Source organism: Panthera onca, chromosome A3 (assembly GCF_046562875.1).
Source record: "Panthera onca isolate mPanOnc1 chromosome A3, mPanOnc1 haplotype 2, whole genome shotgun sequence".
NCBI lineage: Eukaryota > Metazoa > Chordata > Mammalia > Carnivora > Felidae > Panthera > Panthera onca.
This window is the reverse complement of record NC_138341.1, coordinates 14,866,651-14,890,174: the sequence shown is the minus strand read 5'-3', so window position 1 is coordinate 14,890,174 and position 23,524 is coordinate 14,866,651. Positions and strand designations below refer to the sequence as shown.

The following is a 23,524-nucleotide window of genomic DNA, read 5'->3' as shown; positions in this document are numbered from 1 at the left end:
AGTTTAAGCTCGTTCCACTGGGAAAGGCCCTTCAGTCCATTTTTCTGGAGCCTGCTGAGGAATGCTTGGGGAGAGACTGGAAAGGTGAGTTGGAAAAGATTGTGGAGGGTCCTGAATACCAAGTAGATTGGGGTTGGGACCAGAGTCTCAGTGCCAGCCCTTGGCAGTGGGCCTTGCATGTTGTGGAAGTTCAGCAGACACCTTTTGAAGGGATGGGGAATTAACTGCCAGGACATTTTCTTGGCTGCCACCTTGGGCACCCTAGCCTTGTTCCTTAGTTTTGCACTCCCTCCTCCTCAGCCCCTGCTTCACATGGACATCTGAGTGGTCTTCCTAAACTCTAGTCCTCTTCATGTCACTCTTTGCTTCAAGTCTCCCAATGGCTGCCTAGAACTCTCAAAGAAAGTTCAAACTCTTAGTGCCTCATTAAATAACTTTCCAGTCTGTACTGATCCCACATCCTCGTTCCTTTGTTGGTGTCCCTGAAGCTGCCACATTGAACTGCGTACCCTTCCTTCAACAGGATATCTGTTTTCAAGACTCCATGTGATTGACAGGCTGTCCCCCATGTTCTGCCTAGAACGCCATATTTTATTCACTAGTGTTGTTGGCTCAGTCCCTTTATGGGAATTAATTTGTTAGCCTCCACAACAACCTGTCAAACAGACTCTTTAATTTACATTTTACAAATGAGTAAACTGAGGTTCAGAGAGATTAAAATTCTTGTCCAGGGTCACAGAAACTAGTAGGATCAGAGGCAGGATTACAGCCCAGACAGCTTGATCCCAAGGCTTGTACTCCTTACACATAGGATGGTGATCCTGTGTGATCTCCCTGCTTTATTTTTTCAAGGGATGGGCTCTTTCTTATTCTACATGGCCCAGATCAGATGTCTCTTCTATGGTACCTTCCTTGATTTCTCTCTCAGCCCCAAGTCCCTCCGTCAGAGGAGTCACTCCACAGGATTCTGCTCAATTCTCTAACAGCATGTCTCGCCTCTTCTATCAGGCTTTGTTTTCTAGAGCTCTGTTTTGTGCTGAATGTTCGTGTCCCTCCCAAATTCATATGTTGAAGCCCCAACCCTCAACATGACTATATTTGGGGATAGGGCTTTTATGGAAAAAAAGTTAAATAAGATCTTAAAGTTGGGGCCCTGATCCAGTAGGACTAGTGTCCTTATCAGAAGAGACCAGAGAGGTCACTCCCTTTCTCGCTGCCACGTGAGGGCACAGTAAGTAGGCAGGCATCTACAAGACAGGGCGTGAGCTGTTATGACTGTGTTAAATTAACATTTGTTGAGTGGAGCACAGGGTGATAGATAGTGGCCCTCAGTTCAACAACAGACCACAAGAGAAATTGAAAAAGAGGAGTTTATTACTCTCAGGTCCTGAAGGAAGAAACTGGCATGCCTTGAGGGGTCACATGGGGATGTCAAGGCAGAGTGCAGAGATGGGGGGCCTGGGGCTCCTATCTTTATTAGGGTCTGTGAGTGGAGCACACTGGTTTCCAAGCTAGGGCTGGATTCGTCAATTCAAACCAGAAGAACAGGGTATTGGTAAGCCCCATGGGATTCCTAGTTAAGGGGCACACGAGGCAAACAGACGCTGGGAGGCAGGGGGACTGTTGCTCACAAGGCTGTTAGGAAGTCCAATCAGGAACTCATGTTTGCTAATGACTCTGCTGCTGCAGCCTAGGACGTGAGGGGCTAGTGTCAGTGTAAGGTCCCCGCAGGCCACTTGGCCACACAAGATGGATGCTGAGGCAGTAACTCCATGGAGTGGCTTAGTTCATTTCTCGACAAGAGCCTTATCAGAAACTGGTCCTGTGGGATCTTGATCTGAGATTTCCTGCCTTCAAACTTGTGAGAAAATGCATTTCTGTTGTTCAATCCACCCAGTCTATGGTATTTTGTTAGGGCAGCTCAAGCAGACAAATGGAAGCTCTTTTCTTCCAACTGGTTCTCCCATCTGGAATGTGAGCTACTGATTGGTGGGGATCCTTTCTGTCACTGGCCCTGGATTCCCAACCTCCAACTTGGAGCTTAATGCCTGGAAGCAGGGCATGTGAGAGGCTCAGGGGTTGTGGAATCATGCTTCAGGGTGCCCTCACCACCGCTATAAGCTGACCAGAGCACTCTCCCTGCTCCTGCCCATGTCACCTGTGCTCTGGGCCCCTGGCACTCTGAGGTGGGGCTGCCTCTTCTTCACAGAACTTCCACTGACTGCTGATTTACTAGCTTCTCACAGAGGGCTTGGCGGCCTGCTGTCTCCTCTGGCCCTCGTAAAGCAGCCCCTCCCCTTAGCCCAGTGCCAGCAGCCTCCCGGCCGACTGCCTGGGCAGAATTTATGACAAGGATTCATCAGATTAGGAGGCACGGACAGGGAAGTTCTTCCCCTATGTGCAGAATGCAGTTGGACGGCATTGCAGGCCCTTCTGCTTGCTGAGCAAACCCACGTGGTAAGCTTGGCATTATCTGACCTGAGTTGTTTGGAAATGTTTTGATTTGACAAGAAATAATTTTTGAAATGTTCTGGAGCCAAATAGAAATTTAACTCTCCCAGGTCTGTTTGTGCTACCTCCTGCCCAGCTTTGAGAGTTTCCAGTGGTCTGCTCACGACCCAAAGGCAGCCTCGGGCTTTAGCCCAACTTCCACTTCCTCCTCTAAGAATGGAATATTCACCCCAAATCCTGAAGGCCACTCATCTCCTCTCTATTTGTTAAGTGTCCATGAGAGGGAGCTCAGAGCTGCCCCCAGTCATTTTCATGGTTAGACTACTCTGCTTCATAGAAAATTATTCAAAGTTTAAAAAACGTTGTGCCTTCCTCTTGCTTTTGCATCCCCTAGCCTTGTTCTGCCATCTTAGGCAGCAACTAAAACAATACAAATCAGCTCCATCTTTCGCACAGCGGTTTTCACCTATTTGTAGATAGCACTGTGTCTTATTCACCAAACATTTATCAAGAGGCTGCTCTTCTGGGCACAGTAGATGGAGAGATGAGTGCAAGGCAACAGGTGTGATTTCACAGTTGTGTTCCGTACAACTCCAGGGGGGTCCACTCCCATAGATGACAGCCTGTGCAGGCATATTCTCGCTCTGGAGGCCCTCCCAGATTGCTCGGGGGGCTTCTGAGTCTTCTTAGCCTAGCTGAACCTCCTGGGCTCTCTTCGAACAATGTCCTCTTAGTGATGGCCCTGAGGTTGCTCACCATTCTGTTCTTCCTCCCCTGAATGTGTGCTTATCTGTCAGGGTCCCTCTGCAAGTGTGATCCTTTAGAGTGATTTAGGGCCTATCATCTTCAATCTGGACTTCAAACTTCTGTTAATGCAGCCGTCAGGAAGAGCCATTTGCTAAGATTTTGCGTTAGTGAGTTATTTTCTAGAGACCAACAAGACTTGGAGATCATTTGACTCAGATTAAGGGAAAGAGATACACACCCTTTGGCTACATGTGAAGTGGGTTCCTCTGCATCTAGCCTAACGTGCTATTCGGGATTATAATTATTCACTTTTATATTTGTCTCCTGTATTAGCTTCTTTATAGGAGGAGCTGAGTTTTATTTTTGTGCATCTTCTGAAACAGCAGAGTGTCGGGCCCTGGCGGTTACTTGGTAAATGTGAAATAAATGACATCTGCTATGCTCGTGTCTCACCTAGGTATTGTAATGAAGAACACATGGCACTTACTCTTACAAGGACTTTGACAGGGTTTCTTATGATATAATCAGTGAGTGACTGGCAGATTTTGAGAGGTTGATTTTGGGGGAGACAGTGCTTCTGAGTGGTGCTTACCATCCCGTGGACTTTGCTGTACCCCAGTGAAAGGCTGTGGCTTTACCAGCAGTACAAGGACCTTTTTTGACCTCAATAATGGCACACAACCAGGGAAGATGAACCTGCAGCCATTTCTGGAAACTCTCAATTTTTAGGGATCATTGGAGGCACTAAGAGGAAAAAGTTTTGTGGGGCTTGGCTTTCAGTTGAGCCCCAGTATTCCCAGGGACACGATCATCAAGTTTTTGATTTTGTAAAGGTCTATGGGGCAAGATAAAAGTGTCACTGGACTCTCTTGGAGGTCACAAAGCCTTCAGCAGGTCACCTGCTCAAAGATATGTTCAAAGATAGGTGTTGGCACCTATTTAAAAAAATCAAACACATTCAAAATACCAGAGTTAAATAACCAGATAGAAAAGAACAAGGAGGGGGAGACTTTCCAGGGAAGGGAGGAAGGAGGGAGGGAGATAAGCTCTTGAGGGAAGGCAGGTGTCGGTTCTGCCTGTACACCCCCTTTAGGGAAGGCTGACCAGGTCACTGGGTTCACAAGTTCCTTCGTGATCTCTCAGTGTCAGCCATAAGCTGTGATAGCTCTCCCTCCTTCACTCCAGCTAATTCCTTTCCAGTGCCCCAGACAGTGGCAAATTTAGGCCTTGAATTTGGCACTCCTGACCCCTCCTATAGTTTTCCATGGCAACACACATGGCTGCATTTTTCATTCACTCTCTGGTGCTTATATCATGATTTTATCCAGCTCTGGTCAAATATTCCTAATCATTAGGGTGAAGGAAGGCTCCTGACTCCGCCCCACTTTAGATTAAGACAACAAGATGAAGCTACCTCAGTTTTTGGTATCCCTCCACACCTCTCACCTCCTGCATCTCTGTTTTGTTCCAGAATGTCTATAACTCATCTTTGTGGTATTTTGTAAATTTAGCTTAGGGTCGAATTCATAATAATATTTGGAGGCTACCTTAATTTCATAATTAAAAATGAAGTGACTCATTCAACCTTCTCTTTCTCTCCCCACAAATAATCTGGCCGTAAAACAAATCTCTGCTATTAAGTGGTATTTATTTAATTGTGATTTGCTGTAGAGCTGTTTAAGAGGGGGTCATTAGGTTAAAATCATTGCGCTTGTCCTCTGAGCAGAGGATGTCTTGTGCTGACTTACGTTTGGGTGTGTTTTCTCTGACGCTGAGCTAACACAGCCGTGTTTACATTATGCACATTCTCTAGTTGCTGACATTTTTTTGTTCCTCCAGAAAGAAAAAAGACACAGCACAGACTAATGACCCTATCTGATGTGATATATCAGGTCAAGCTGGACCAATGGGTGATATTTTCCACTTGCATTAACTACATTTTCTTCCCATCTTTCCAATCTTCCTCACCCAAATCAAGGTTGAAGAAGAAACTAGTAATTTTAGGTGGTCTAAATACTTTAGTTTATCCCGAGAGTCTCTGAGGTTGGATAGATCTTGAGGGACTAATAAATCAATGGGCTCCTTAGGCACAGACTCCAAAATACCACCTGAGTTCTTGGTTGTCACCAAATGGAGAGGAGTTTGGAGACCCATGTAGAGCTTTCTTTTTGAAATTTTGAAATGAGGCAGTTTACATACAATACAAAAAGATGCTCAGGGTAGGGCAGGGCTCACCATAAAAACCCCCTTTGGAAACTTTCCCCAAAAAGTTTTTCCAAAGTCCTTCATCTTCTTCCCATTCAGGGCCCTCTTGGCTTTGCATTTTCTAGGCAGATGTGAGAAATGTCACCACATTTCCAAAGAGGAACTGAACAAGACAGATGGGCTCTACCCCAGCAGGACACCTGGATGGCAGCCTTATCTAGAGCCAAAATGGGACCGCATGTGCCTGCCTGTTTATTTGTTCTCCTGTTTGGAGACTTTCCCTGATTAATTACTTTCTAGTAATTGAGGCTGCTAACTAATGTCTCATCTGATTAACCTGTAGTTTGGCTCTTAGTCCCAGAGGGTGGGCTGGCCATCCAACTGGGGAATGAAGGAGGTCATTGGCCAGGGGCCCCTGGGATGCCAGTTTTGGGTTCGTTTATTTGCTTTAAGTCTTGTTTGCTATTCCTGCTGCAGTGACTGGCGACAGCTCCCCCCCAAGTCCCATCCAATCTAATTGGCCTGCTGAAACAGCAGTGAGCACAAGATTTAAGAAATGTTTTCTTTGAAAACTTCTGGTCCGACAGACACTTTGAGATCATGTTTCACCCTGTTTCAATTGCAAACCATTCCCTGGGACTTTCAGGAGAAATATTGAAAGGGAGTCTTACAGGGGAGCTGCAGCTCTGTGGTTTGGGGGGGGGGCTGATGAGCTGGAGGGTGGGGGGGAGGCTGTGCTGAGGCAGCCCGGCATCTTCAGAATCTAGAGACCCTGCCAACGTTAACACATCTGAGGAGGTATTCAGTATCAAAGTCTCCAATATTTGGCTCCATAAACACGATACTGGTTGCAAAAACAAAGCTAAGGAGCTCATGCTGATTACTTCAATAAAAGCTGTTTAATTATGAACGTTTGGGAAATGAAGTTACCAACAGGACCAGGAGAGCTTTGGCGTCTAGCGTGCCTGCTCCCAGCATCCCACTGTTAAACTAGATTGTCCACTCAGCTGAAAAGTCTGACACTGAGCAGGGTACACCCTCAGCCCCACAGGACACTACTCACTTGCCAGTAACACACCCTCTTGTTGCAGTGGCAAATTTTGGGAACCGAGTAGTGCCAGAACTATCTAATGTTAGCAGTGCATTTTCAGAGCATCCAAGGGTTACTTGGGGAGGTGGTCAAAACTCCTGGGAGACCTGCATTTGTTTCTAGGTAGCTTGGCTGACTTTTCTTTTTTCCCCCAGAAGTCCAGGTTCTGGGATTAGGCAAAGTAGATATGAATTCTGAGTAGGGAACCCGTGGATCTCATTGTGACAGCATGTTTTGGAATTCTCAAATGAGTTTTTCTTGATAATAGTTTAGGAAATATGATCTTATTAATGCTTCTGTATAATTCTCCTCTTTTTGTGTGGTTATAGCCAGTTATTTTATGTGTGATGGAATAGGTAGAATCATCCATGTAAAAGTTTAATGAACAGAAATCAGAGTTGAATCTGTGTATGTAAGGAAAGAAATATAAGGACATACACATTGTCAAGGAGTGAACTTTTTCCCATAAGTAACTTTCCCCCATAAATTGGTGATGACTTCTCAAAGAACCAAAAGTTTTTATATTTTAGTAATTTTTAAGGAAAATCTTTAAAACTTATTCATCAGCAGATGTTGAATACAAATTAACATTCTTATATTCCAAATAACCATTGAGTAATTTATGTTTATTGCTGTGTGTGTGTGTGTGTGTGTGTGTGTGTGTGTGTGTGTGTACTTTGGGTCATGAGGATATTCTATGCTCTTATAATGACAGTATATTTTTGATTTTGATTTACCTTTAACAATGCATAATAATTCTCTTCTTTTAGTGAATAAGATAAGGAATAAGTCGGGAGGAAATTCTGAGTGTTTGGGGCAAAGTCCTTCCTTTAAGTTCATACCTGCCTGGAAGGTCTGGAACCAGGTGGCTGGTGAGATATGGTGAAGGGGAGGGGCCTGGGGTGTGTGGACAGAGGGAGGGGATTGAATAGGGATAACTCTAGAGTTTGGTTGGGGGTCCTGGAGTTAAACTTCAGGCTCTGGGGCATTCACCTGGAGAACATGTGCCAAAAACTTTTATTTTTCCCAGCTTACATTCAAAAATTCAAGTTAAAGGGTAACTTTTTATGTGTGATATACAAAGTTAAAATAACACCTCAAATTCCTCTGTGTATGGATTTGTTTTGTCTCCAAATGGTCAGAGTTACTGAAAGAAACTTAGAAAGGTTATTTGAGGTTCATAAGACCCTCTGGGAAGAGCCCACTTAGTCAGACTAGCCACTGGGACTTTGAGAAAGACCAGTGTAGTGTTGTTACCTGACATTAGTGAGAAGGAGTTCTGACTGGTTCCCAGGAGCTTCCTGTGTTGTCATTAGCTGCAAATACCAGAATTTGTGGAGCAAGGAAAGGGGACCAGGCTGGGAATCAAGATGCCTAGCTCTCGGTCCAAGCTCTCTTGCTATTTGTGTGACCCTGGATAATTTATTTACGTTTTCTGAGTCTGGTTCTTTATTTATTTAATAAGCTAATAATACCAATGCCTTATCATCAAAACTGGAGATACAAACCAATGAGGTAATGGGTGTGAGCGAATTTTACAAAGATGACCAAATGCTATGCAAATTCAAGGGCTACTTAATTCTACATATTTTAGTAACATTTAAGTCCTTTCAGACTCCATTCATGCTACAATGCCTTAGAGCAACGACAGTCTTAGAGGTCATCTCATTCAGTGCTCTGATTTTACATATAGGAAACTTAAGGAGAGAGGCAGGGAGAGAGGGATTTGCCCACAAAGTGATGTGGCATGGTAGTGCCAGGGCTGAAGCTGGAGCTAGGAGATCAGACTCCCTTTGGAGGCTTTTTTTGTCTGTTTGTTTTAAACAGTGTCTGTTATAGAGAAGGCTCATAGTCAATGATGGTTGAGTTCAAATGAAACAGCTTCAGATGTTATGAAACAATGAAATCCAAGGGGAATCAGGTAAAGGTGTCAAATTAAGGCAATTGTGTGCTATCATGACTTTCTTGACTTGGTTTGAAATCTACTGACTTTCCAGGTCCTTATCAGTTTGATCCCACAAAGGGAGCACACTCGTCCAGTTTCCTGTGTCTATCTTCTCAACTCACACATGACTGTGAGGTTTGGGAGCTCTCAGCACATGGGGCTTTGAGTGAGTAACTGCTCACCTGGTCACCTCAGGCAGATCCATGCCTTGCATCCCCAATGGGGAGAAGGGAGTGTGACCAAGAGCTGGCCAGCCTTTGAGGAAGGACCAGCTTTTAGGCAAGGGTGCTAGCTCAGGAGTATTCCAAGTACTTGGTATGTTTTTTTTCATAGTTGGGGTGGAGCTCTTGACTGCTCTCCCTTTCATCCCAGATTTAACTCTCCATAATGGACTTGTGGGGTAGCCCAGTCCCAGTCCAAGAGTCCCAGATTCAGGTATCACAGAGGCTATGCCATGAAATGTAATCACCAGTTGTTGCGCAGTTGAGCTTTATGGGGGAGCTACTAGATATTTTGAATTTTTGATTCTTTGAATTTTATTTTATATTGAAACTTCTCCCCTGTCCCAAGTCAGTAGTACCTCAGGCAGGGAAGTCTGCTTAGGAAGTGGGAGGCTATGGCAGTCTTCTCTGTTTCCCATCTGTGCTATTCTTCCTTCCCCAATACCTGCCCTAGTCTGCTGGGATCATCTAGGGGTTTGTGGGGGTGAGTTAGGGAGTGAGAAAGGTACTGCTTGATAGGCATTGTCATGATCCAGTAGTGTTGCCCTCTGGGTTCGGTGGAAGCTTGTTACTCACATTGAGTATCAACTACTGTTCCCTTAACACAGTTGCTGCCCTTTCAAATTGGCCACTTACTACTCCAGATATCAATATCCAGCCTTTTTTGGGGGATTATCTTGCTACCCAGTTCCCATGAGGATTTCCTGGGCAGAACTTTTTCACAACATGGTATATTCTGGTTATCTTTCTACAAGGTCCATATGGAATCCAAGGGAAACCTGAAACCCAGGCATTTCCCACAGAACCATCTCTCCTCCTTCTACGTTCAGGGCAGATGGCCCTTCACTGCTTCTCTCTTGTGGGTTTCTCCAAGTTTGGAACCAACACCAGATTCTGGGCTTTAGACCCCAGATCAAACTCTTCAACCTATAATTCGAAAGCCCTCCCACCCCCCACCGCCGGCCCCCAACAGGTAAAAGGGATGCATTCCCTTTCCTTCTCTCACAGAGTGTGTGTAAGGGTGGTAGTAATGCTTAGTATTCTTGCCAAAAACATCCTTTCTTCAAGGTCTCTTCAACCTCAGAGTTTTCCAGAGTGGATGTTGGACTAAGGATTATACATATGGTTTCTGAAACATTTCCTTTGCAAATTCTGCATTGGTGGGCTATCATCTCATTTTATAATGTGTTATTTCAGAAGAATCCCATTTTAACTCCTGTTACCCTTCCATTTGAGGTGCAGGCAAATCACATTGGAACCTGCCTTGTCTGCTTTGCAGGACAGAGGTAGATTTTAAAAGGCGTCATGGAAGGAAAGAGACTTTGCAAACTCTAACATCCTATAGAATTGTTTGGGCATTATTCTTAACATTATCCCTTTTAATGTAAATATTGGAAAATAGGCATGTACAAATAAATCATATTTCTGTCTTTTAGAATAAATTTTCTAAATCTTTAGTGGATACTGACTGGCATTTTTGACCATTGAGGCAATTCATTAGCAAACAGTCATTTCCAAGATTAACTAGGTGCAAACCACGTATTTCTTTCTCTTTAAAATTTTCTCCTACTTTTATTAATGCCTGATTGTCTTCATGTCAATGGAATGGTGGTCTTTGGTTACCCATAGGAACAGATTAAGAGTAGCTCATCAAAGTCTTTGCTGTAAACTATTGGTACCCTACAAAGAGGCAATCTGTTTTTGCTGTTTGCAAAGGAATTCAAGACCTTTATGGTCACTAAGAACTAATAAAACCAATGAGCCATGTATATGAAAATGATCCCTGAGTCTAGTCTTCAACAAGCCAGTGTTTGCTAATCAGTTTGGGAAATAAATATGAGCAACCAGGGCTTTGGACTTGAGAGTGTGTAGTGTGTTGGTGAGTGGGATTTCTCCTGAAGTCATCTTGACATTCTGTATGGAAAATCATGAGAGTTTAAACAGGTTTGTCTTATATTTTCATATGCTAAACAACAACAATAAATAAACAAAAATAGGTAGAGCAAAATCAGAAAATTTAGTGTATGTTTCCAACCCCCAATTTTTAAAGTTTATAGAAGTGTTAATTTGTAACCAAAGGATGCCTCATAGCACTGTGTGCTTTTTGCTTTTACCTTCCCCAGATGTGTAATCTCTTAGGATGTGTTCCTACCAGAATGAGAATGATGGTTTTTCCTGACCTTTTAAAATTGTAATTTCCAGATATAATGCCATATCTTTTATTTTGTTTTCTTGGCATGTAATAGCCCAAATTAGCTGGTCTTGTGTGTAAGTGTATGTATATGTGTGTATGTATTGAGAGGAGGAGAGAGTAGGGGGACATGGGGGTTATGTTCAAAGGCTGGCACACAGGATTTATTATGTGTCCCCCAATATGGTTAAGTCTGACATTTAGTCTTTCAACAAATATTTATAGTCTTCCATGTTCCAGGAACCTTGGTCGTTTCTGGGGCTACACAGTTAATTAAACCCTGGTCCCTCAAGGTGCTTACATTGGAGTTGGATCTCTTTCACTGCTGGAAATGGAGCACAGGGCTTGAAAATTATTCACTATGATACACATTTATTCTTTATTTGGTACCCAAACAATGAGACAATCCTTGCTTAAGTAGTTTTTTTGAGAACTTTCATTTGAAAGTGCTTTTTCCATAAAGCATTCCTGTGTGTAGAGATCGTAGTTTTATGAGGAGTGGGAATTTTTCTTATGCAGATTTTCTTTATAAATGTGGAGTCACTGATGAAGTGGCAAGGGTGGGAGATTTAGAGGGTGGCAGGAAGATATACACATCTTTGGAAGTTGCCAGAATCAACACTAATAAGATATTCACTATCATAGTTTTCAGAGTGTGGATCTATAAAAGTATTGTGGTTATGTCTAGGACCAAGAGGCACTGATTTTTATTTTACTATGATATTGCAGATTGTGCCATTGGCAACAGAACTTATCATACCATTCTTTTGGCAAGATAAACTAAGTCTGGTTCTACTTCATTCTGCGTTGGGTTGTCTATGGATCTGGGGTAGATTAACTCCGTTCATGGGTGTCTAGGGCCAATGAGACTTAGTTGCAGTTCTGATTCCCAATTTGACATCAGTCACTTTCATACAAAAGAAAAGGAGATTCTTCTTTGGTTATGGTTGTCACATAATGCCTGCTGTCATAGCTAAATCATACGGTCATCAGAAGACATGGACAAAGAGGGTGTGAGGACTTGGTTTCTGTAGTCATCTCTCCCAACGGTATATTCAGCATACTTACATGATGACTTAATCAGTCAAGTTGCCAACATTTTTGTGAAGTGAACCTTGGAAGCATCGCAGAATAATACCTACCCAAATGGAGCCCAGGTCCACTGGCAACTTCCATTGGCAAAGGTGAGCAAATCTGGCCCCGGGGCCTAACTTCGCCTTGACTATTCCAGAGATAAGGAACCCCAGGTCTCACACTGTCAGAGCTAGCTCACTCTTCAGTAGGATATGGTGCTAGTTCTTGATTCTCTCATCCTAGGTATCCTGTGTGAATTAGACCCCTTTATACGGAGGACAGAATGGGATCTGCCTAAGAAGCAGGCATCCAGTGTCTGCTTTTCCAAATGTTGCTCAGGGTTGTGGACATGCCCTCAAGCATCATTCTTCTCAAGACCTCACAGCTTTTGCAGTTGTCTTGGGTTAAGAAAACGACATTACTCAGCCACAACCAGTTTCTTGCCAGGATCTCCCATAAAATGCATAATAAAGCTGGATTTTAAAGATGAAACATGTTTATATGGTCTCTCATATTGATGGAGTAGTCACTGAAGTTTCAATTTTTCCAGGAAGATAGGAGACAAGAGGGTGGTGGTCTAATGGTTGCTCTGAATTGAAATAGGCAGAAAGAGCTAACAGATCTAGATATAGTAGAGATTTGCAAAAGGATGCAGGTGGTTGGCACTGGAAACAAGAATAGGAGACAGATGAGAAGTTGGTGTGGCATATATTTCCAGTCAGTGCAGTTCTACAGTCCATGGCTGGCTGCCCTGGAGAAAAAGGCCGGAGAGTGGCTCATGGTAATGGAATACACATTGACTTAGCATGGGCTAAGTTTTCTAGGGTTATAGTAGATGATGGACTCTTTTCAACCATGCCTCACTGATGACTTTCCTCATTTTCCCAAACTAAATCATATTCTTTGGACTAAAGACAGAGTAAAGGTCCCTAGCTCAGACCTTTCTATTATGAATTACTTTGCAGTTGTTCCTCTGTGACTATCAATTTTTATCATCTTCCAAAAAGTAGCAGTCATGCCCACATCCTTCTCTGACCAGGCTGCATCCAAGGGTATCCTTTACTATCCTCCCTCCTGGGCTTAATCCAAGACTATAGGCCACCTCCATAGTGACATTACCTAAGAAGTCCATTTGCCACCTGGAAACCTCCTTACTAATTGGTGGTCCCATTGCCTAGAATCTCTGCACAGAAGGCAGAAAAGAACTGTAAGTGTTATCTCTGATTCTTGAGTAGGGTTTCTCAGAAGAAGGAAAAGCTCACAGTGACCCATTAATTCCCTTGTTCCCTGAGGCTTTGGGCCCATTCTTTCTGATCAGACCTCATAGTATCACTGCTATGAATTCACTGCCTTCTCTTCCCCATCTATCTTAACTGAGAGACCCATAAATCACAAAATTTCATGATGGAGGGTTGTGGCCTCACAGACAAGCCCAATTTGTCTCCCAAGCATCTATGCACATACTTATGCATGATGTCATCAGTCTGTACTCTTGGGGCATCCATGTCTAGGTGCCCCAACAAGAAACTCTGAAAGTGTCTTGTCACCCTGTATTTTGTCTTGAACCACTAAGTGCCCATGAATTTGTCTCTCTAGTACTGTTATGTTCACATGAGGTCCAATGGGCCACTTAGGTCCTCAGGTGAGACTCAGAAGGCAGTCCTAGGTGGCCAGGAAATCTCTGAAAAAGCATAGCTGAACCAGGGTGATTCATCCTTGCCCAGGAGATATGGCTCTGAGTGCATACTCCAAGGACGATGGGAAGGGTGCGGTTATCTTACTATCAGGAGGCCTGGGTTTGTTGACTTTTATGTCCATGATACTTTGTAATCTACCTGGGAGAATGAGAAGGGACCAGTGGATACTAGTCCACTCTTTTCCCCCTTCTGTCCTGACCTGCCCGTGATCTTCTTGGGCACATTATTTGGGAAGACTCGGGAAGGTGAAGTAGAAAGTCTGGCCTTACCGTTCAACTACAGCCCAGGGACCTCTTCATTCTGGTTTTGCCATCACTGTTGGCATGATTAAGACCCACGGAAGACTGCAAGAGGCCCAGTGTATAGTTTACACTTCATTTTTGGAAAGAATCTTTATTCATATATCAGGGAATGGCTCTCAGAGTGTGGTTGACTCATTAATTGTTCAATTGTTCCTTCCTTTTTGAACAGACACTACCTGAAATACAGGCCAAGCTTCAGGAAAGAGATTGCCAAATTATAGGACAGTTTCTTTTTTGAACCAAGTTGTGCTTAGGAAAAGTACCATTCTTCCCTGTCTTCTACCCAGGCAGCTATGGGAGAGAAAGGGGACCCAGTTCTCTTGGGGCCTAGCCCAGCCTTACACATCCCAAAGCTAAGTTTATAGTGTACCCTGGATGGATGGGTAGTCAAGAGAGCAGGCTGTGGCTTGTGTTGGTGCTATCTCTCTTCTTTCTCTCTCTGTCTCTCTCTCTCTCTCTCTCTCTCTCTCTCTCTCACACACACACACACGTGTGCACACACACACACACACACACACACACACACGGATACTTTGGGGACTCCTGTTCCAATAACTGGACCTTCCTCACTCTTGACTCAGGAGTTTTGGGAAAGTGCTTCCCCACTTCCAGGTGCTGCCCCCTTAGAATAGTACATTAGGAAGCAGAGAGTTTTCTATCGGACATTTGATCTCAGGATTGGAGCTGCTTGTGTTCTGTGGAGACCACTCATAGCTCTATATGTGTAGATGTGGAGGACCAATCCACTGACCTCACTTATTAAGCACCTGCCTGTGCACAGAGCAGTGTGTGAAACACTGCAGGAAGTGCATAGGTGGACTGGAGTCCAGTGGATCAGTCTGGAAGAGAGACAAGTGAAACCACAACGCACGTGGAAAAGACAGGATGGATCAATGGGGACCATGGATTTCAGGGTAAAATTGAGGCTGGGGGTGGTAAAGTTACAGAATAAGAGAGGAGGGTACTGACTTCCTATGTGGACAAGTGGTGATGGGACATGGGGGTGCTGGGATTCTCACCTGAGATCCTCACAGGCACCTGGATTTTCCAGGGAGTGTGTTCACCTGAAGGCTGCCTTTCCTGCCGTGGCAGAAGAATGGATTTTTTTTTTAAATTTTTGTTGTAATGTTTATTTATTTAAGGGGGAGGAGAGGGGTAGAGAAAGAGGGAGACACAGAATCTGAAGCAGGCTCCAGGCTCTGAGCTGTCAGCACAGAGCCTGACATGGGGCTTGAACTCAGGAACCCTGAGGTCGTGACCTGAGCCAAAGTCCGATGCTTAACTCACTGAGCCACCCAGGCACCCCAAGAATGGCTTTTAAAATAAAGGTCCGCTGCTTCAGCCGGTGCTCTGCCACCATGGGCTTACAGAATCTCGGATGCCTGAGACAAGCCACTCTGGTCTGCTTTCCCTGCATCACCCTTTCGGGTCTCTTCAGGGTTTTCTTTGACCATTTAAATGACAGAGGGGAATTTTTGCAGGGATGGTCACGGGGAGAATATTTTTAGAATGAAGGATATTAAAAAAAAATAAGACAATTACTGCAAGATTTTGAAATTTGACAAGCCGACATTTTCCATCCCCATCATGAGACTTTGCCCAATTTCTTGGACCTTTAAATACCACAGATAAGCTTCGGTTTCTGGCTAGCACCGAAGGGGGCTCAAGCAGAGATCTGTGGAGGCTCAAAATGACACCTGTGCGGGGGCTGCCAGTAATTCTGGCATTTCAGGCCCAGCTTCCCCTCTTTTACCCTAATTAACTGGATGCTAATCCTCTGCTAGTAGAATTTGGCTTCAGAACACCCAGTTGTAAATTCCAGCTTCAACCAGTTACTAGCTGTGTGACCTTAGGTAAGTGAGTTCATCCCTCTGAGCCTTTGTTTCCTCATTTGTAAAATCAGGATAAATACCATTCTAAACCCACCTGGTTTGGGCAGGATCCTCTGTTTCGTTGCAGGGTGTTTCGGGCGCAGCGCAGTGAGTGATGCTGGGTACGGGAAGTGGGGCTTGCAGCTTCATCAGAAGGCAGGTGACCAAAGCAATCATTCTAATACAATGTGAGAAATGCGATCACGTGTCAGAAGTGATTTCACAAGTGTACACGTGGGCAGGGTTCAGTGAAGACAGAGAGGGCAGAGGAGATGGACCAGGAGGAGCCTAAACCAAGAGATGTTTGACCTGAGAATGGAAGGCCAGGGAGTCGTGGGTGGGCTTGCGAAGGGAAGTCTAGAGAGGTGACCCTGAACACAGGTATAGAAGTGTGGAGGCAACCCATGGGCTCATACTGCTGCATGACTTGGTGTGACCTGTGTGTGGTGTGTCCGAGGCAGGGGCTGGGTGACAGGGCAGGGTGCCGACCAGATTCTCATTGAGGGCAGAGGCACCGCACTGTGGAGGTGACAGGTTTCTTCTTCGTGGCATCTCTCATGACTGGCTTTCTGAGGTAGGGCTGTTCTTACCCTCAGTCCCATTCCTCTGATTGCTTTTCTTCAGAGCAGTTCTCACCAGCTGAAATTATTTATGTACCTTAAAATTTAACTTTTGGTGTAAATTAAATGTCTTCTTAATGACTGTATCCTTAGGGTTTATGCATATAGTTGCTATAAAGTAGGAGCAATAAATATCTGTTCAGTGGATGAATAAACAGCAAGTGGTTTACTCGTATGAAGACCAAATTATTCACAGCCTATAGCACAGACTCTAAGAGATGCCCTAAGAGATGTGGTCAACACCCCTGAGTCTACTGAGGAAGAAAAAGGAAGAGTTCACCTTCTTTGCTGTAAAGTCGTCTCAGGTTGGGAAAGTGAACATGCTTCCCATGCATCTGAGAATGAGGAAATGAATTTCTATGCCTCTTCTTGTTTCTGCAAAGAAGGGAGGCAGAAAGAGACAGTGGTCGACTCAGAGACCCTCAAGAGTAAAAAGAAGGGATACATCGGCTCCATGTTCCTGTCACAGGCCCAGAAGTCTTCATGATCTTGGTGGTAGGAGAGATGTCTGCTTTGAGCCCCTTGTAGACTCCAAGGTTTGACACCCCATTTGGTTACTCTGTCACACTGTAAAATACCATGATGTGTCAAGTTAATTTGGCTTCCCAATCACATTTCTGCAATCATTCCCCGTAGCTGCTACTGTCTCTAAATGTTTCCTTTGAGAAGAGATTTACTAAAGAACGTACAAGTTCATTTATGTTCTCTGGCTCCTCCTAAATTGCCTAGTAGTAATAGGTTATGAGAGGAAGCATTTGGCATCCTTACAACTCTTAGAGTTGGTTGCACATCCTCTTGTTGGGAGCACCAGAATCACACTGTATCTGCATTTTGTAACAACCATATCTTAGTTTTTCCACTGAGTTTTACTCAAATGCTAGAGAAGCATTTTCTGTGGCTCTAATGACTCTTAAAGGCAGCTAGCAGAGCCTAGTATTGACTCTACCTCAGCCTGACCAAATAGCTGATGGCTTGTGGATCAGTCCCAGTAGAGGTTTAACAAAGAGAGTTTATGTTCAGAGCAGGGACAAGGTGAAGGAAAAGGACAGGGACCAGCCACCCAGCGGCCAGCAACCGTGGGAAGCCATGAGTCCTGAGGGGCAAGATGAGGGACCACGAATGGTTACCTGGGCTGTCCTCACAGGCTTTGAGGCTTTCCTCTGCCTGTGCCCTGCTCTGTGAATACTCAAGAAGAACAGAAAGTGTCTGTCCTATAGTTTAGGAAATGGTGCTGGAAAACCGACCACTTTTAAGTTCTGAAACTGTGTGAAGAGGTTGGGACAGGAGAGCCTGAGAGTCATGTCTAGTGAGTTAGGCTGGGGCAGGATTTATAAACTCTGCTGCCATGCCAGCATTTTTTGCCTGCAGTAACAGAATAAGAGCTAATAATTAGTGGGTATTTACCATGCACTCGTCCTTGTTTTAAGCAATTTGCATTATTAACTAATTTGCTTTTTGGGAACATCCAATGAGGGACATACTACTTTTTCTCTGAGTTTAGAGATGAGGTCATGATCACAGAGTTAGGAAGTGGCCATGTTAGAGTTCACATCTCAGTGTTCTGTCTGCTCTGCCCAAGTTCTTGATCAGGGAGCCACAGTGCCTCTCTTTTGTAGTATTTCCACTGTTACATCTCTGAGGTCTAGTTTGTTTACTGAGGACCCTCCTATTCATGGCTGCCAATATTTCTGCCCACTTCAGAAACCCTCAGAGAGAGGGTTTGAGTTATCTGTGGCAGAGATTCTCTGTGTCACAGTAGTCTGCACCTAAAAGGGTGTAGCTTCAAAGCCAGTCTGCAGCTGGTCTATACAGGCTTTCACCGGCCCCTAAACTGGCCAGCTTAATGCAGTGTACAAATTGCGTGTCTGAACAGCCCAGTTCAAAGTGTTCTGGTGAGTGGCACAAGTGAAGCTTACTCAAGTGTTCTTAGGTTTCCAAGAATCTTTCCATGAGTTTTTAGGAAGAACATTATTTAGTTATTAAAGTTTTGAAAACCGTATGTAATAATTATAGAAAGTTTTTTCTTACACAATGTTTATACAAGGAAGAACATTAGTTATTATTAAAGTTTTGAAAACCATATGTGTAATAATTTACAAGTTTTTTCTTGTACAGTGTTGCAAGACCACAATATTATTATTTCCATCTTATTGCTGGAGAAACTGAGACTCAGGCCCATATTATAAAATGATATGGACATCAGTGGACTGCGAACCCTGAGGTCATTTTCTGGCTCTTCCTCCAACTAGATGTGTGACTTTGCGCATGCCTTCTCCCTCCCTCTCTCAATCACTCTCTTTCTCTCTCTCTGGGTCTCTGTCTTACCATTTATAACATTTGAGGCTGAATTTGATTTCTGAGTTCTTTTCCAGCTCTGAAATTCTATGACTTACTAAGATCAAAGCAAGTTGCATGTTAATTGATGTGTTTTATAGATGACTTGGTTCAAAAAAGGATTCGAGGTGGCTTATAGGATTAAAAGGCACTTAAGTCAAGATGGTTAAAAATAACAACAGAATTGAAAATAATAAAACACGATGCAAAAGAGATGCTTCAAACACCAAGACTGAATGAGTCAGTCAGTATTATGTCTGGAGTCCCAGAATTCCAGGATGCTGCAGCTGAAATGAGCTGGAGAAATCATGGCTTTTCCACATACATCCCAGACTCTTAAGCTTCTCCTCTGGAGCATTCTGCCAGTAAGAATATGTTATTTCTGAATGAAACCCTCTCGGAAATCTGTCTTTCTGACCCACAGGATCTGTGAGTCCAGAGCATCTTGGCTGCTAATACATGAAGAGATTTGGCAGCTCAGCCAGGAGTGGATCCCAGGTCTCCTGATTTTTTCCCAGTGCTTTGTCCGTGGCTGCATGCCACCTCCTCTAATGACAGTGACTCTACCATATAGTAGACAGATGGAGATTTGTGGTTATACAGTCTTTCCATAAATAGCATCTCTCTGATTCTCTTAACCTCCTGAAGGTAGGCAGGAGAAGTGCTATTATTCCCATAGTATATCTGAGTGAACAGGCTCAGAAATGTTGCGAATTTTCCCAAAAGCACACTGCTAGTTAATGGAGAACTGCACCTGGAACCCGGTTCGTTGACTCTGGAGTATTCAGTGCTTGCCTTATGCTATCTCCAGGGACCGGTGTTCTACGTTGATGTGCCAACAGTCCACTTCTCAGGAGGTAAAATCAAAGCAGCTGGTCTGAGACAGCCTGACCCACACATGGCCCAGTGACTACCAGAGACAACCTTGGGAAGCGGAGTGTTGGTAGACTCCCTGGCATTGAACCTGTGACCCAGACACCCGGCCTTGAGTTTAAACTCTGTCATCTCAGACTAGTTTTTAGCACTGTGAGTATATAAAACTTCATGCTATGTATTGCACAGGTCTTGAGATTGAGACTGGTGATATTGAGGGAGAGCCAGAGTTTGAAGCAGGTTAAATCTCTCTGAGCACAGCAGGGGCTTTTCATCAGATTCAGCTGTGGGAAACCCTTGAACCGGACCACATTGCTACTGAACATGTCATCAATCAATCAACAATTATTTCTTGAGACAGCAATGTGAGAATTCAGTGAGATCACCTAAGTGACAAGTTAGGAAGGCAGCATGGCACAGAGAAAAGATGTGGGCTTTAGAGGCATTCAGAAATAAGTTTGAGGGCTGGTCCTATTATTTATGAGCTGTATAAGTCTGACCAAATTACCTAATCTCACTAAGCCTCAGTTTATCCATCTACAGAATGGGGGAAAATACCTATTTCATCAGGCTTTGAAAAAGCACTTATTTTGGGGTACCCGGGTGGCTCAGTCAGTTAAGCGTCTGACTTCGGCTCAGGTTATGATCTCAAGGTTCATGGGTTCAAGCGCTGTGTCAGGTTCTGAGCTCTCAGCACTGGAGACTGGAGCCTGCTTCAGATTCTGTGTTTCCTTCTCTCTCTGTTCCTCCCCACTCATGCTCTCTCTCTCTCTCCATCTCTCAAAAATAAGTAATTTTTTTAAACAGAAAAAGCACTATTTCCTATTCATTTTCTCTCCTTTGTCTGATATTTAAACAATTATAAAATAATATGTCACTGATAGTTGTATATATCACTGATATATTGATATATCGATATTATATGTTGATAGTGTATACCATTGATGTTTGTCAGTTAATTATTCCTATGTACTTGACATTGTACAAGATGATGGGAGGGATAAGGGATAACCCCCTTTCTCCTTACAGAGACAAGACTCATGCAACAAACAAGGCAGGATGTGGGGCAGGGGAGGTGATTGAGGGTTTCTGGACTAAGCAAGAATTTCCTGGAAAAGACGGAGATGGGTCTTGTTGGGTGGATGAAAGCATACAATAATGTGGGAGACAGGAGTTCCGGGTGAGAGAGATAGTAACAAGCAAAGTCTGGACATTTATAGCACATTTATAAAGGTCTGACCAGAGTGGACAGGACGTAGAGGAAAATAATGATAATGCTCGTTGAGTGAGGCAGAAAGAGGAGTCTTTAAAAGTGGATTAACAAATTTAGACTCATTCCATGACCTGGTATAAAATGTGTTAAGCTTTTTCAGTAGAAGAGTGATAAGGTTGGGAGCTGGAACTATGTCTTATTTTTTGTATCAAATTTCCATAAAATTTTTAGCTGGATATTTAAAGATGCTCAGTAGTTATGTATAAAGTAATAAATAGGCAAGTTTATATAGAGGCAGTCTGGCAATGGTGTGTGTGATGTTGATACCCCTTCTGAGTGTGGAATCTCACACTAGATACCAAATGACTAAACTCAGCCAATGGAAGCAATTAATGAGGTCACACTGGAGTTGGCTTTCCATGTTGATTCAGACTCACTGCAAATGACTCCATTTATTTCATTTAGATTCTTGACTTACACATTTTAAAATACAAGAGGTGTCCATGCTGTTTGGAAAAATACTAATACTGTAGAAAGTTCCCATTCACATTCTTCTCTCCTAGGCTTCTGCCACTTTTAAAGGCTTGTTGTATTTCCTTACCGACCATTTATAGGCCCAAAAATACATAGGTAACATCCACTAACATATATACATGTATACATGTTTTCCTTTTGATAACATTTACTGAAGTATAATTTCCATAAAATAGAATGCACCAATTTTGTTTAGTGTTTTGTGAATTTTAACAAATATATACACCTCTGTCCTATCTAGTTTTCAAATATAAGAATGAGATCATGTTGCACATACTATTCTGCAGCTGGTTTAGGTATTCAGTAATGTCATGGAATCTTTTTTTTTTTTTCATGACACTGACCTCTTTTTAAATTATTGTATACCTTATTGAATATAAGCTTGGATACCAGTAACTTATTGAACTATTTCCTTCTAGATGGACATTTAGAATCCCTACACATTTCTCAATTTAAATGGAGTAATGAAGATCCTTTTCTGCTTATCTTTGACATTTTGAAAGGTATTTTTTATAGATTATAGATTCCTAGAAATAGAATTGTTTGATCAAAATTTTTGAAATTAAAAAAAGATTATAACAATTTAAGCTCCCACTTAGAAGAAAATGCCCTCTTTCTAAAGTATTTTCTATTTGGAATGTTCAGACTTTATAAGATTTGCCAGTCTGATAGGTGAAAAGAGGTAAGATGTTGTTGCTTTAGTTTGCATTTCCCAAATTGCTGGAGAGGATGAACATTTTATGTTTATATTTATTTTCTATTTACATTTCTTCTGTGAATAAACTGTTCTTAAATTTGTTGATTTCTATCTGTTTTTTTCTTATTGATTTGTAGGCACTCTTTTTATATTATGTCTTTTTTTCCCTCTTACTAACCATTCAAGTTAACCTGTTAAGCAGTATCCTAGATACTGACATGCTTTACTATCACTTGGGTATCTTGTTTAAACAGAGAATCTGATTCAGTGGGTCAGGGGATGGGCCTGATAATCCACATTTCTAGCAAACTCCCAGGGGCTTCCAGTGCTACTGGTCCACAAATCATTCCCTGGGTAACAAAGTGTTAAGGTTTATGACTTTTATCTGGCAGAATTCCATCATGATCAAGAGACAATGTGTGTTAGATTTTTCTTTTGCTAAATAAAAGTACTAGGAATGATCTGGAGAAAGTAATCTGTGTGGAAAGAAGAAGCCAACTGTAGTTGTTGAAATTACTTCAGTCATAGTCTTTCTGGGGAGCTAGGGGGTGCTGGTGTGAGTTTTGAGTTAAGTGTCACCTCTACTTACCTTGAGCTTGCTAGGCTTTCAGTTTCCACCTTGAGAATTTTTTTTAAGTTTATTTATTTATTTTTGAGAGGGAGAGAGAGAGAGAGGGAAAGAGAGCATGTGCAGGGGAGGGATAGAGAGAGGGAGAGAGAGAATCCCAAGCAGCCTTCCGGATGATGTCAACACAGAGCCTGATGCTGGTTGGGCTTGATCTCATGAACCATGAGATCATGACCTGAGCTGAAATCAATAGTTGGTTGCTTAACCCACTGAGCCACCTAGGTGCACCTCCACCTTGAGAATTTTTAAAAATAAGACAGTAATCTCTGCTCTATTTCACAAAATTTTGTTGAAGATCAAAGGAGAATTATGAATATGCTTTGTGGCCTGTAACAAGCTGGAACACAGCGGGTGTTGTCCCTGTCCACACAAAGCCTCCGGGAGTCTGAACAGCAGGCCTGGAGCACATGAGCATCCAGTCTGGCCAATGTCTACAGTGAAGGCAGAGTGCTTGTCAAGTTTTTGTATCAGCCCTGAAATTCTTCCTCAAAGTTTGGACTGTCCTAAGTATATCTGAATCAATTTGGACTTCAATTTTATAGTAGGGAACCACTTAGGATTCCTTGGTATTTATCTGTGGCAAGTAGCAGGTGTTGGACTCTGTTCATGGTTCTGGAACTAGGTCATCATAGTCCAGTTATGTGGATGACACACAGACACAGACATAGCCACACCATGAACCAAAATGTGATTTCTAAATTACCATGGTAATAACAAAATTGGTTCTCTAAAGTATGGATTATTAGAGTATGGTCTATGGAAGACAGTGGCTAGCTTTTTATCAAATATGTTTCCTTTTCTGGAACACACAGGCAGGTGATCTCGCTCAAC

General features: G+C 43.1%; 1 long non-coding RNA gene across 2 annotated transcripts in view; it reads left to right on the top strand.

Annotated features, from left to right (window-relative positions):
- The window catches only part of LOC132689445 (uncharacterized), a 102,685-nt gene that overhangs the window by 46,404 nt on the left and 32,757 nt on the right, over positions 1-23,524 (top strand). For both annotated transcript variants that reach the window (XR_009615017.3, XR_009615014.2), the window contains exons 3-4: positions 19,560-19,774; positions 21,788-21,871. This is a non-coding gene — a long non-coding RNA (uncharacterized LOC132689445). The remainder of the gene's footprint in view (positions 1-19,559; positions 19,775-21,787; positions 21,872-23,524) is intronic.